Source organism: Hirundo rustica, chromosome Z (genome assembly GCF_015227805.2).
Source record: "Hirundo rustica isolate bHirRus1 chromosome Z, bHirRus1.pri.v3, whole genome shotgun sequence".
Lineage (NCBI taxonomy): Eukaryota > Metazoa > Chordata > Aves > Passeriformes > Hirundinidae > Hirundo > Hirundo rustica.
This window is the reverse complement of record NC_053488.1, coordinates 19,379,975-19,392,718: the sequence shown is the minus strand read 5'-3', so window position 1 is coordinate 19,392,718 and position 12,744 is coordinate 19,379,975. Positions and strand designations below refer to the sequence as shown.

Below are 12,744 nucleotides of genomic sequence, written 5' to 3'. Positions count from 1 at the left end.
GACAAATGTAGTAGTACCCAAAAAAAAAAAAAAAAAAAAAAAAAAAAAAAAAAAAAAGCCAAGCAAGGAAGCAAACAAGGATCCTGGAAAAAACAGAGTTAGGGATACGACCTGGCAACCTGTTGGTCAGGGTGTTGGAAGGAGTCCAAATAAGTAACTCCTGGAGTAATAAGTTATTCCAATAAGTTACTCCTGGAGCAACAGATGTGGTTCTATGGAGTAGAGATGGTCCTGTATAAAGTCCAGTGTTGGTGAGATGGATCCAGTCTTCCTCCAGGATCCAGTGGAAAAACAGGATCCCTTGTGTCCTTCGGTCCCAGTTTTTATCTAGCTAGGAACAGCTGGCTCCTCCCCCACTGGGTGGAGCATCTCACAATGGGATGATGGAATGTGTCATGTCATTGGTGGGCCCTAATGGCCCATTATCAGAAGATGTCCCCCTGAAGGATGGAGTGGTGGTGAAAGAGATGAGAAACACTGCCCCACCTGGATTTAATGGCTGGGCCATTATTAGGAGGCATCCTCCTCCTTCCTCCCTGGAGGAGCAAGAGAAAGACAAAACATCTCCCAAAAAAACAGCCTTCAACAGATGAAATAGAATACACATTTCTAGGTTACATAATCCACTACATTATCCACCCCCTATTCTATTACCATCTGCATTATACCTAAATCAATAAACTCTATTATGCACAATGAGCCCTTACACCCAGTTCTCTCTTAGGATTAGGTTCCCCTGTGGTACACAACTGGGTTCTCCATCTTTCTGCATTACCCACCAAGTGGAACCAGGTCCTTGAGCAAAAACAATCCCACGGATGGGTCTGCCTTTTCCCGAGATGGTGTTAATCCAAACAGTCTTTCCTAGAATACCTTTACTGTGTACTACAGGGGCTTTATCTCCATCCACTGTGTGCAAGGGTTCAGACTGGGCAGGACCAGCTCGATTGATGGAGGCTCTTGTGTTCACCATCCAGGTGGCCTTGGCTACCCAATTCACTTCCCAATTTTTGAAAGTCCCCCCGCCAAGTGCCTTCAGGGTAGTCTTAAGTAGTCCACTGCACCGTTCAACTTTCCCGGCAGCTGGTGCATGATAAGGGATGTGATATATCCATTCAGTGCCATGTTCTCTAGCCCAGGTGTTTATAAGGCTGTTCTGGAAATGGGTCCTGTTGTCTGATTCAATTCTCTCTGGGGTGCACTCCAGAGTGATCTTCACACAACCAAAAAACTGACCAGCTGAAGTTGGGCACTGTGCCTTGCAAACAAAGGTGAAGAGAACAGAAACTGGCTTATTTGTAGTAACAGCATCTCAAAGGAATCAGCTTTAGCAGCTGCTGCAGCTGCAGCTTCAGAATTTCAAAGAAGGGTTTGAAGAGAATGAAGTAATCATACTCTTTTGTAAAAGGAGTTCCAAGCAAGGTAAGATTGGAAATCTTATCACTCGTCAGAATCTAGCAGGGGAAGAGAGCACTATTGACATTGTTATCCCCTGCTACAATGGAAAGCATACATAAGAAGAAGATTCAGAAGAAACAGCATTTGTACCCAATTTTAGGGTTTTAAAATTACTGTGAAACACAAAAGCCACACACAAATAACACCAATCCATGAAAACTACAATCCATAAAAACTCATACCCTAAGGGCCAGATCTGCCAGCATACTTTAATTCTACCCAAGAAATGACTGAACATATTTAATTAAAAAGAAGTTATGATGACACACATTAATCCAGTTCTTCTTCACTCAGAGCTGCTCTTCATTCCCAAAGTCCCAGCCACTTACACATGAAGTGATTAGACCTCATTCATTAACTAAGCTGCTTAACAAAGCAGTTCCAGCTGCTTCCAGACTAGGTCTGGTTAGGGAACCTTTTTAAAAGCACTTCTCCCTCCACACCCTGTACCTTCAAAGTCACAGAGGAAAAATCCTGCCTAAGCAGACAGCTGTCTGGATTCATCCCCTTCTGGAAGGGACACATCTCAGCTGTCCTCATTAGCTGCAGTTTAAGACGTGGCTGCTTGAGTTTCCTCCAGCCATGGACCCTTGAGACATGTGCACTGAGACACTTCCAAAGGAAAGGAAAGCAAAACAAAACACAACACACAAAACTCCCAGCACATATACAACTGCATCAGAAATCTGGCCTAGTTTTAGCAGCACCTTTATTTCAGAAGCAAGCTTATTCTCTTGCACAACAGATTTCTTTGTACACAAGCCTTCCCACCAGGCTGCAGTGACTTGGAGCCTTTGCAGGACAAGCCACAGCAGTGGGGTTTTGGGCCTTCACAGAGCCAGGTCCTGACAATATGGACAATTATTGCCTGCCACGTGTTCTGGGAGACATCTGCCCTTGTCCGCATAAGAGGACTGAGACGGACACGCTCAGCGCACACCTTCATGCTTGCAGCTATCACAGCCTGTGAACAGCACTAAAGGTGCTGGATGCCGGGTAATTCAGCAGCTGAAGCTAAACCAAGGTGCTGCCTCCTCACACTCCACAGTGAAGCAGGGGAGGAAAAAACAACAACAACAACAACAACAACAAAACAAACAAAAATTAAAAAAACACAAACAAACAAACAAACAAAAAAAAAAAAAAAAAAAAAAAAAAAACCAACAGGTAGAAGAGATAAGAAACACCCCAAAATACAGCTTATCTGCAGATGTTAAATTGTGAGACTTCTGGGAAGTCCCACATCCCATATTGTGCTTGCAAAATCAAACTAACACAGAATGTTGCAAGACCAGGCCCCCATTTCTATGGTTTCAGCAAAACTCATTAAATAATCAAATTAAATGCCTGAAGGAAACCTTACTCATTTGCTGTCACTGTGAGACTTGCCTCCGCCTGATGTCTTGAACCTAATTTGTTGTGGCTTAACTGCTGAACTCCATGCAAGACCAAAGACTTGTTGTTTTGGATTTAACATTATGCAAGGAAGTTTTTTACTTCATCACAGCATTTAGTGTATAGAGGTTAAAGAAAAGTAGACTATCAGCATCAATAATATTGAAAATAATGCTGAAGCATTGGATTATCAAAATGGAAAAATTGTACTTCTTCCACCCGCTCGTTAAATACTTGTTTAGTCACTGGGGAGGGGAATTATGCTGCAATAATAATGTACTGTAATACAACTGCAGAAATGAATTATTAAAAAGCCTTGAAAAGACCAGAGGGAATAAGATTACAACACAAAAGTCTAACAGGATGAGGCTAACAGTATTTCTTGCAAGTAATCACTATCAGTACAGTTTTGCCTAAACCACTGGGTAAAAGGCAATCCTAACCATAGCAGAAAAATTTAGTGAGATCCACACTAAGCCTAAGAGAGCATAGTTTCTGCTTGAAGAAGGGAGTAAAACAAAGTCAGAAGATACAATTTTGGTGAATCCCTTCCTGCCCTTCTAGGAAAGAAGAACTAAATACATGCAACCCAGACTGGTCAAAATTAAGGGCTGAATCCTTCAACACCAAAATGTCTCTATTTTCATATAGTAACATGAATTCCTATTAAAACACCAAAAGTTGCCATTTTGGGGGGAATTTTTCCCATTGCAAAGTCCCAACTTTGCAGCAACAAGTATAAATGGAGAGAATGAATGCCACTGGCAAGCTGTGGCACTGGCATGCCACATCCTCCCTCTTGGACACCCAGCATACTCCCCACTCCAGGGGAGTCTTGCCGGTCAAGTGGACACTGCTCAGGATTTACAGGCCAGGAAAGGTGGCTGCGTAGCTCCACAGAATGTTTTGTCTTTCCAGAACTACACCCAGGCATGCTGGCTTGCATTGGTGCTGCAAACAGGATGGAAACACAGCAATGAGCAACACACATTTGAGTCAGGACTTTGCTCTGCAGTCACAGTGTCTACTCAGGCCCTCTGGGAACACAGAACGGGCGATGTCCAGGCCCTTCACACTTGTTTGTGGAGCCCAAGTATTGTTTAAGTTGTCAGAGAAATCCTCCCTGCAGACCTTCCTAATTCCGCATCACTGAAAACATCTGATAATATTCAAAACCACTCCCCTGTGTTCTGCTCTTCTGTGGATCCAATTCTGTCACATGTGGCATAGAACTGCCTTATTAAGAATGGCTGTACACAAAGTGAATAAACTAGGATAAAGAGAAAAACATTCATGATCTGTCATACATGACAGGAAAACCACAATTTACTTTAAATACATAACAAACATCTTCCCCAACAAATTTCCTTTAAAATGTAACATATCATCATTTGCCATTGTTTCATCTCCATCCTTCTAGTTTGTGTACATCTGCCCCTCAGACCCTCTGGCTTCTTTTCAAACCATTCCCTGGGATAGGAAATAGCATGGCTCATCTTTGAGGAAGCATCATCTCCAGGAAGCACTGCAAGCTCCAAAGCCCAGTGGCAGAGAGCGGGCCTTCAGCACTCAGCAAGGACATCCCCACCCGCCCCATCTACCACACTTACGGATCTAAAGAAAGCAGAACACTTCAGCTGTACCACATACAAATTTCAGTCCACACTTCACACTGCAAGAAACCTTCCTTTGTAAAAAATTTTACACATATTTTTAACTGTCCCTTTACTCAATGCTATTTGCAAACTCTTGGAAAGGACTGTTTTCCATGCCTAGAAAGTTTAATTAATTCTACCTTCATTTCAAATGCCTGACAATTAAACAGCCACTACATGCTAACACAACCATTCCTGTTCTGCCTCACGTAGAGTCACAGGGCTGTAATTATTGCTAGCATCCACTTCCAATGAATCCAACAGGAACCAACTTCAGGATACTTGAAGATTCACTTTTCAGGCACCTAATTGAAACACTTTTCAGGCAACTTATTTAAACACTTTTCCTTTCCACACTCTCGGAGGGGTACAGAAGATTTTCTCTTTTGTGTTCAAGCTCTCCTGAAAGCACCGCAGCTGTTGATCGCATCAGGAAGCAAACTTCCTCACATACTTTTGTGTCTTCTACCACCATGCAGAGTCTTCCAGTTACTCATAATTTTTCTCCCTTGGGAGCTACGATTTTTCTTAAACAGGCAAAAACTAAAGTAAAAAAATAAAATTCCTGCGTTGCACTCCCCACAGCAAAAGAGGGAGAAAATAACCCAACTGTAAGGGTAGCCCAACTGTAAGGGTAGCACAGAAACCCCTCCAGCGGATGAAGGCTGACTTGTAATTTACCATCCTGAATGAAAGAAATCACTGAATGTGAGAAACTCACAGGGGGCGTTGCACCCTGATAACACCAATCGTTCTGCGGCGCCTGCTGCTTTGGTACAGAAGCGATCTCTTGTTTAAAAAAAAAATAAATATTCAGGACAGTAAACCTCTTCGCTTTAGTAGCACGAAACTATTCTCGCATTTAGAGAGTTGCCTCTAAACGAGGAGGATCTGCAAAGGGCAAGGTTTAGCAACACCTTCACCTCTACACGGCCAAACTCGATCACTGCCCCGGAGCCGCAACCAGAGCGCCGTGTCCCGAGCGCCGGGCGGCGTGTCCCGGCAGCGCTGGGAGGGCGCCCGGGCAGCCCGGGGGGCCGACACGGCCCGGCCGCCCGCCGCTCCCGCCCGAGCAGCGCCCCGGAGCCGCGCTGCTCCGGCTGGCAGCGCACCCTCGGCAGGACCCGCTCCCCGCCGCGTCCCGTCCCGCCCGCCGCCACTGACCTTGCCCGCCGTCGGGGAACGGGGAGCTGCCGGCCGGCGGGGCCCTGCCCAGGCAGGGCGCTTGGGCGTGGAGGACGAGGAGCCAGAGGCAGACCATGCGTGCCGCCCGGCTCCGCGGGACACATGGCATGGTGCGGGCGGGCAGCGGCGAGCGGGGCGCCTATCGGGGCCGCGGCATGGCCGGGCCGCTCCCGGCGCCGCCGGACACAGGCGCCGCTCCGCACAAGGGCTGCGCGGGGCCGTCCCGGTGTCTGGTTTCTGCCGGCGGAGGAAGGAGGGCTGTGGGGAGGGAGCAGCTCCCGGGAAGCCCCCGCCTCGGAGCCGCCGGGGTTAACGCGGCGGGACGAACCGGGCCGGGGCGGCGGGGAGGGAGGAGAGGCGAGGCCGCCAACAGGGGCTGCCGCTCCTCTCCGCCCTCCACCGCGGCCGAAGTGGGGCGTTCGCCCCGGCAGCATCCCCTCCCTGGTCTCACGCCGGTGGTCTCCGCTGAGGGGCCGGAGCAAGGGCGTCTCGCAGCCCCGCACCCGCCCTGGCAGAGGTTCCCCAGCCGCGGGAGAAAGTGTTCGAGGTACGCAGGAGTTTGGCCCGTTTTCCATCACTTTCTGAAGCTGCGGGAGAGGATGGCCGGGGTTTCCCCCGCTGACCCTGTAGCTCATGGCCCCTCAGGGCGCAGCAGCCATAGCCGAGTTTCCAGGCTGCCTCACAGAATCACGGAGTCAACGGTTAGGTTGGAAAAAACCTCTGCGATCATTGAGTCCAGCCTGTGACTGAATATCAAAATGTCAACTAGACCATGGTACTAAGAGCCATATCCAGTGCTTCCTTAAACGTCTCCAGGGATGGTGACTTCACCACCTCCCCGGGTAGCCCATGCCAAAGTCTAATGATCCTTCCTGGTGAAGAAATCCTTCCTAATGTCCAGCCTAAACCTTCCCTGATGCAGCTTAAGACTCCTTAGGGTGCCGAGATTGTTCTGTGTTTTAGCAGCGTGTTGGTACATCGGGGTTACTTCTGAATGTCCTCCCTTTGAATAGAAAGTTCCTGAATAGCCTTGGCATCTACATTTTTAAGTGCATGCCATGTGCTTTCTGCCAAGAGTCTCCTCATCTGGTATCTGCTGTGGTTTATGCCGGGCCAAGGCTCCACACGTGGGTGCACACTTCAGTGCTATCCCGTGCTTGGGACCTGGGCTGGATTCCTCATCTGCTTTGATAGCCTCCTGCTTAAAGTTGACTCCACCATGGACTTCTTGTATACTTTCGTAGCAATCTGTGCTTAATTATGCTTGTTTCCCTTCTCAGTTTTCCCAAGATGAATGGCTGCCACAATTCAACTGCCTTAGTTGTAAGAACTGTGAACTCCAGAGTCCAGAGCATAAAAGTGCACAAAAGAGTTAAAGCTCCAAGGTTTTCTACATCAGAAAAAAATGTGGCTTCCGCCAGGACTCAGACAGGTAACTCTGGGGACAGACCATATTTATAAGAATGATAATTGATTTAGAAATCATCATGACCTCTCCTCTAGATAATGGTAGGACACAGACCAAGCAAAAGACTTGGAATATTTGATATCCAACAGCACTTGCCAAGAGAAGATTTGTTAATTGCAAGGTATTTATTTCAATATGTCTGTCCATATATTCTGCACAGGAATAATACTATCTCATCTGTTACAGTGACAAGTTTCTTGGTGCTCTTGCCATTAGGATTCTTAGTCTAATCACACAGTGGCCACTATGCTGTTTTGTGAGACCGGGTGTTATAGCCAGCTTAGCTCAGTTAAATTTTAATTTAACTGAAATTAATTTAAAGCTAAGCATAACCTGAAACTGATAATATATATATAATATTTAGCATCTAAAGAACACCTGACAGTTGTTGCACAGAAAAAGCCACACGGTTTGCCATTAATATTTTAAAATAATTAAGTTGGTGAATAAGAAAGTATCTACACCAAATTATATAAAAAGGAAAAAGACCGTAAAATGAGAACAGGCAGTGAAGGATCAATAGAAAGACCGTATGACAGTTCAATGGGTGGGCATATGTTTACAAAGTACTGGTTTAACATACTTCTTGAAGGCCATCAGAAAAATAACCCTTCTGTGAGAGACATTTAACTGTTTGCTTCCATTTTCAGTGTTCTCTTTAGGAAGGTGTTCACTGGTAGGTGAATCTGATGGGACACAACTAGAATTTCATGCGGATTCCATGTTGGTTTCTTCCTCAGCAGGAAAACTTAATTCCTGTTGCCTGTAATTCTCTCCAGCCCTGGAAGTAATGGAGAACTAAAAGCTTTAGGAATGCAAGAGAGTTTGTGGGAATGAGTTTTGTTTTGATTTGATTTTTTTTTTTTTTTAATGACAAAAATTTGCAGATCGAAAAGTCATACAGAGTGGAGAAAGAGAGCTGTGGGAATCTGGTCTGAGACATCTATAACTCCCTGGGCTTTGTGCCAGCCTGCACATACACAGAAAAAATGATTCACTGGGTGTAGTGTCAGAAAATACCCTGGGGGACAGTAGGGTTCCTGCTTCAGGGATGCTGTGGCTGCAGCTGAAACAGTGTCCAAAACACAGCACTGTACCAGCTACTAAGGAGAAAACTACGTCTATTCCAGCTAAAAACAGTGAAGCAATGGCACAAGTAGAAAGCACTCTCCTGATGTGAGTACGTGCTGAGGCCAGCTATTTTAAGTGAACATGGCACTGTGTCTTCCCAGTAATTTCTTGTTCCAAAGAGGCATAACCTGAGGTTTTGGAATCTTTTTTTAAAAGAAATTGAGGGGGTTTTTATCTGGCTCAACTTCAGTTATAAAAAGAAAAAAGAATATAGCACCACATCAGCTGTGTTCTTGTGGCAGCAAAGTTACTGCAATTCACTAAGTGCAGCTCCACACAGAAAAGCCTGTACATTTATTGAAAGGTCACAATTAAGAGACACAATGACTCCTGGACTGACAAACCAGAAAAAATACTGGACTCTTTTAAATTTAAATAGACTTCCAGGACAGCCATAAAAGAAACTAATGTATTTCAATTTATACATATGTAGAAATATTTGCAGACAGACAGAGAAGCAGAGGTTCTGAGCAGTGAGGAACTAAAACACAAATAATATGATTTGGCATAGAGAAGTTGCTACAACATGAAGTTCATGTGAAGACAGTCAGGAAATTTCGCTTTACTAGGAATGAGAGTCGCCTGTGCAAATTTTAAAGAAATAAAAGTATATCATACACACTTGCTGTGGTACTGCAGTTGACAGGGAGGGGAGATACCTCTGAAGTGTAACACATCCTTGTCTGTCACATCCAAGGTGAAACACTGCCCAGAACTGACTGTTAACTATCCAGGCAGCTTAACAGTTTGCTTGGACTAGAAATGGTAGAACGTGGATCTCACATGGTGTGGTGAGCTTAGACTGTTCTGTGATTCTGTGATACTGTGACTATTGTCAGGGAGATGAACTGAGAAAGAATGACTCTGAATCCCAAGGACCCTGTGGAATTTTCTGGGTAATTGCCACTGTTGATGTATTATTTCTCTGGCAGATTTATGTAGAAATCTGTGAGTACTTTTTTTTTTTTTCTTTTTTTTTTTTTTTTTTTTGTGTATCTTTTTTTAATCTTTAGTCTTATTCCCTGTTTCTTATTAGAGATGCAGCCTCTCAAGACAGCTAACTATTGGTAATTGAGCCAGAGACACTGTTGAATCTCTCAGCTTCCATTTCATTATAGTCTTTACAAAGCTTTGGAACTTCATAAGTTACTCCTGCAAAAATATGTATATATTCACGGACATTCCATTTCTGATATGTCTGTGGGCACATTTCAGTAAGAGAATGAAGCAAACTCTAAAGTAGTCAGTGATTCTTTAACATAAAGTTTTTTTGTATGCTCACACTCAGATTTCTAGTCAGTCTTCAAACATGGATTGTTTTTTTATAACTGGTGAGCTAATTCACAGAATTATAATTTCATGCTTGCACTATGTGAGTTTATAAGGTCATTGGTCATACTGTCCATATTAACCAAATAAAAGCATGTTTCTGGAACAACCAGTCACTTTGAATTATCTTTTTATGAAATGTAGTGCCCGAAAAATATGTTCTCAGTAGTCTACCTAGAATGCAAGTGACGAGAGGATGATGAACATAATTAAAGTTTTTGGGTGGTCATTTGTTTGGTTTTGGGGTATTTAGGTTTGTTTTTTTGTTGTTGTTGTTGTTTTTATTAAAACCTGTTTCTGTGTCCAAATAACACTTTCTGGAGGATATGTCTGTGGTCCATTAATTGTAGTATGACCATTGTGTTATCTGAGATTTTATAATGAAAGCTTTTATCCATTTCCTACTACACTTTCAAGAGAAGAATTGCCATGAAAATTTTCCCATGGTGGACACATATCAAGTCACACCAAGCTCACTGTCAGGATGGAGAAGGTAGAGCTGTAAAATCCAGTTGAATATGTAACTGTTAACAGTTACTGTCCAAATTTGGTCAGAAGGATGAGAACATAGCCCTGAGCTCATGAAAAACCAAAGCAAGACCATATTGGGTTCCAGAAATTAGAACTGAAAAACTAAACAAATATGAAATATTCCTTTCCTGTTTTCTCATTTCCTTCTCCTGATCCAGAATTTTGCTTGAGAGAAGATTCCATAAAAAGCATTATTCATAAAACAGAACTCAGGTGCAAGAATACAACATTTAAGTAATGTAAAGCACATTTAAGCCACACACACCAGTAAATCTTTTTAATAAAGAGCTTTCTAGAGGTTTATTATTACTACTTTTTGCTTCAGTGTGTCAAATACAAAAAAAGAAGAGAAAAATTAAAATTTCTTACTGCTACAAAAAATATCCTGAGAAATAGTCCTATGTTTCTGTATTTATTGATACATTCAATATTTTAAAAAACTGCTTTAAGCTACAAAAATGCCTTTCATATTGAAAACAGAACACCATCTCCCTTGCCAAAATATTTCAGAGGAGCATACAGCTGGTTCGGTCACTGTTGTAATTATAAAAAATCTTTTGTTTGTGTATGAGGTCTATAAAGGGAGTGAAAAATTATAGGAATTCTTTGGGGTAAATTGTAGAAAAAATTACCATTTTCAGAAAATGTTTACTTGGCATATTTAACTAAAACATTTTTTTAATCCTGTTTGAGAAACTGCAGGACACTGAGGCAATATGTTCCAAACCAATGGGCAGTTTCTGTTGGTGGTCTGAATGAGTGAAAACCTTTTCAAGTCTACTGATAGATGCTGCCTGCAGGCAAACCAGCAATCTCAGCCCCACGGATTATTTTAACATGGTACCATATATATGCAAAAAAAGTCTCTGCCTGATTTGTTTGAGACTAACAGAATACACAGATCAGCCAGTTTTCCACCAGTTATCGCCAGAGTGCATCATGGAAGCCTCTACCTGCCAAGTTTATTAGAGTTTTCAGAAAGTTTGAGAAAGTAAGACCAATTATGCTGACAGTTGGATAGGAAGGAGACTCTGGAAAGTTGCATGTTAGCAACACAGCTTTGGCAGCATGGGTGGAATGAACAGGGAACAAACAGACAACGTCTTCCAAACCAATAACCCTTGTGACTGTATCTGATGAGTTTTGCAATACTTTTTGAAAGTAGCTGATGGCTTTTTTAACACTTTTTTCAGCTATGGCAGTGTTCTGGCAGTGTCTTAAATAAATTATTCAGCAAATATTTCTTTTATTATTCATCTGAGTGTTGCAAGTTCCCTTACCTGCCTCTAAAGTTTCTCTGAAATGAGGAATGAAAAAAAGAAAAACCACCCTAGACTAAAAAGGAATTTTTCTGGTGATCAAAACATGAGCAAAAACCTTGGACAATCATTTCACACTTGCAGACCTGAGTTCAAAATCCATAGCAGTGTTCCCAGGGGGTACTTCAGTTCACACTCCATTGCTTTCTCTGGGTGACTAACAGAGAAAGCAGTATAAAGATGGACATTAATTCCCTCTTCTTCCCCTTTCTGAATCATTATTACTGTTCAGTAATATATCAACAGCAATATATCAGCAATATATCAACAAGATGTGCCAAACAGAAGAAAAGGAAGAAGAAATTATTCTATGCATGACATATTTACTGCAAGTTATCCAGTGATATATTTAAAATTGGGTGTGAAGAAGATTATATTGAAGCAATGTAATGAGAATAGGCCAGAATTCAATCTACAAAAAATCCACTCCGGCATTATCAATCTCACTAACAATTTACCAAGTTATATCTGTCATAGTGTCTGCATAGCCACTCAATTGCAGATTGTTTTTTTTCTTGGGGCTAATAGTAGCCAGACTAAGTGGAGAGGGAAAATTGAACAAGAATTTGCTTATTTCAAATATTTTATTAACCTTGGTTTGGGGTAAATCCTGACTCTAGTGCTGAGACAGTCATTGCTGCTGTGGGCTGGGGAATACCTCACCCTTTGCACTGTTTACAGAACCTCTACAGGTCTGGTTGAAACTCAGCATTTTCACGTTGCTTGTTTATATGATGGTTCTACTGCTGGTTTTAAGGGATCATTGTCTTTTTCTTCTGCTTGTACTGTTTTACAGTTGACTGTGCAACACTGATGGAACTAATGGGGTTGTTAAATTTCACTGCAAAGATGATTTCCTGTGGTTGAAACAATTTGAAAAAGAGTTGCCATTCAGCAGGAGGAGAGATGCAATTTAATACTGTGTATTGAAAATGCCACCCAGATGCAACCCTAGGCAGGGATTAAGAGTTATGGAAACCTAGGAAAAAAATCCATGATTTGGAAAAATTGTGAAAATGTGCTGGATTTGCTTGGGGTGAAGTTAATTTTTTCAAAGTGGCTGGTGTGGTGCTATGTTTTGCCTTTGTGCTGAACACAGAGATGTTTTAGTTACTGCTGAGCAGAGCTTACACAGAGCCAAGGCCTCTTCTGCTTCTCAGACTGCCACGCTGGCAGGGAAGCTGGCAGAGCTTGGGAGTGAAAGGAGACACAGCTGGGAGAGGTGACCCCAACAGACCAAAGGCACGTTCCAGACCATGTGACATCATGTTCA

At 42.9% G+C, this 12,744-nt stretch overlaps 1 protein-coding gene across 3 annotated transcripts in view; it reads right to left on the bottom strand.

Moving 5' to 3' along the window:
* ADAMTS12 (ADAM metallopeptidase with thrombospondin type 1 motif 12) overlaps nt 1-256 on the bottom strand; it is a 155,680-nt gene extending 155,424 nt beyond the window's left edge. For all 3 annotated transcript variants that reach the window (XM_058424212.1, XM_058424215.1, XM_058424213.1), the window contains exon 1: nt 120-256. The gene's annotated coding sequence lies outside the window, so the exon portion shown is untranslated. The remainder of the gene's footprint in view (nt 1-119) is intronic.
* Between the last annotated feature and the right edge of the window lie 12,488 nt (nt 257-12,744).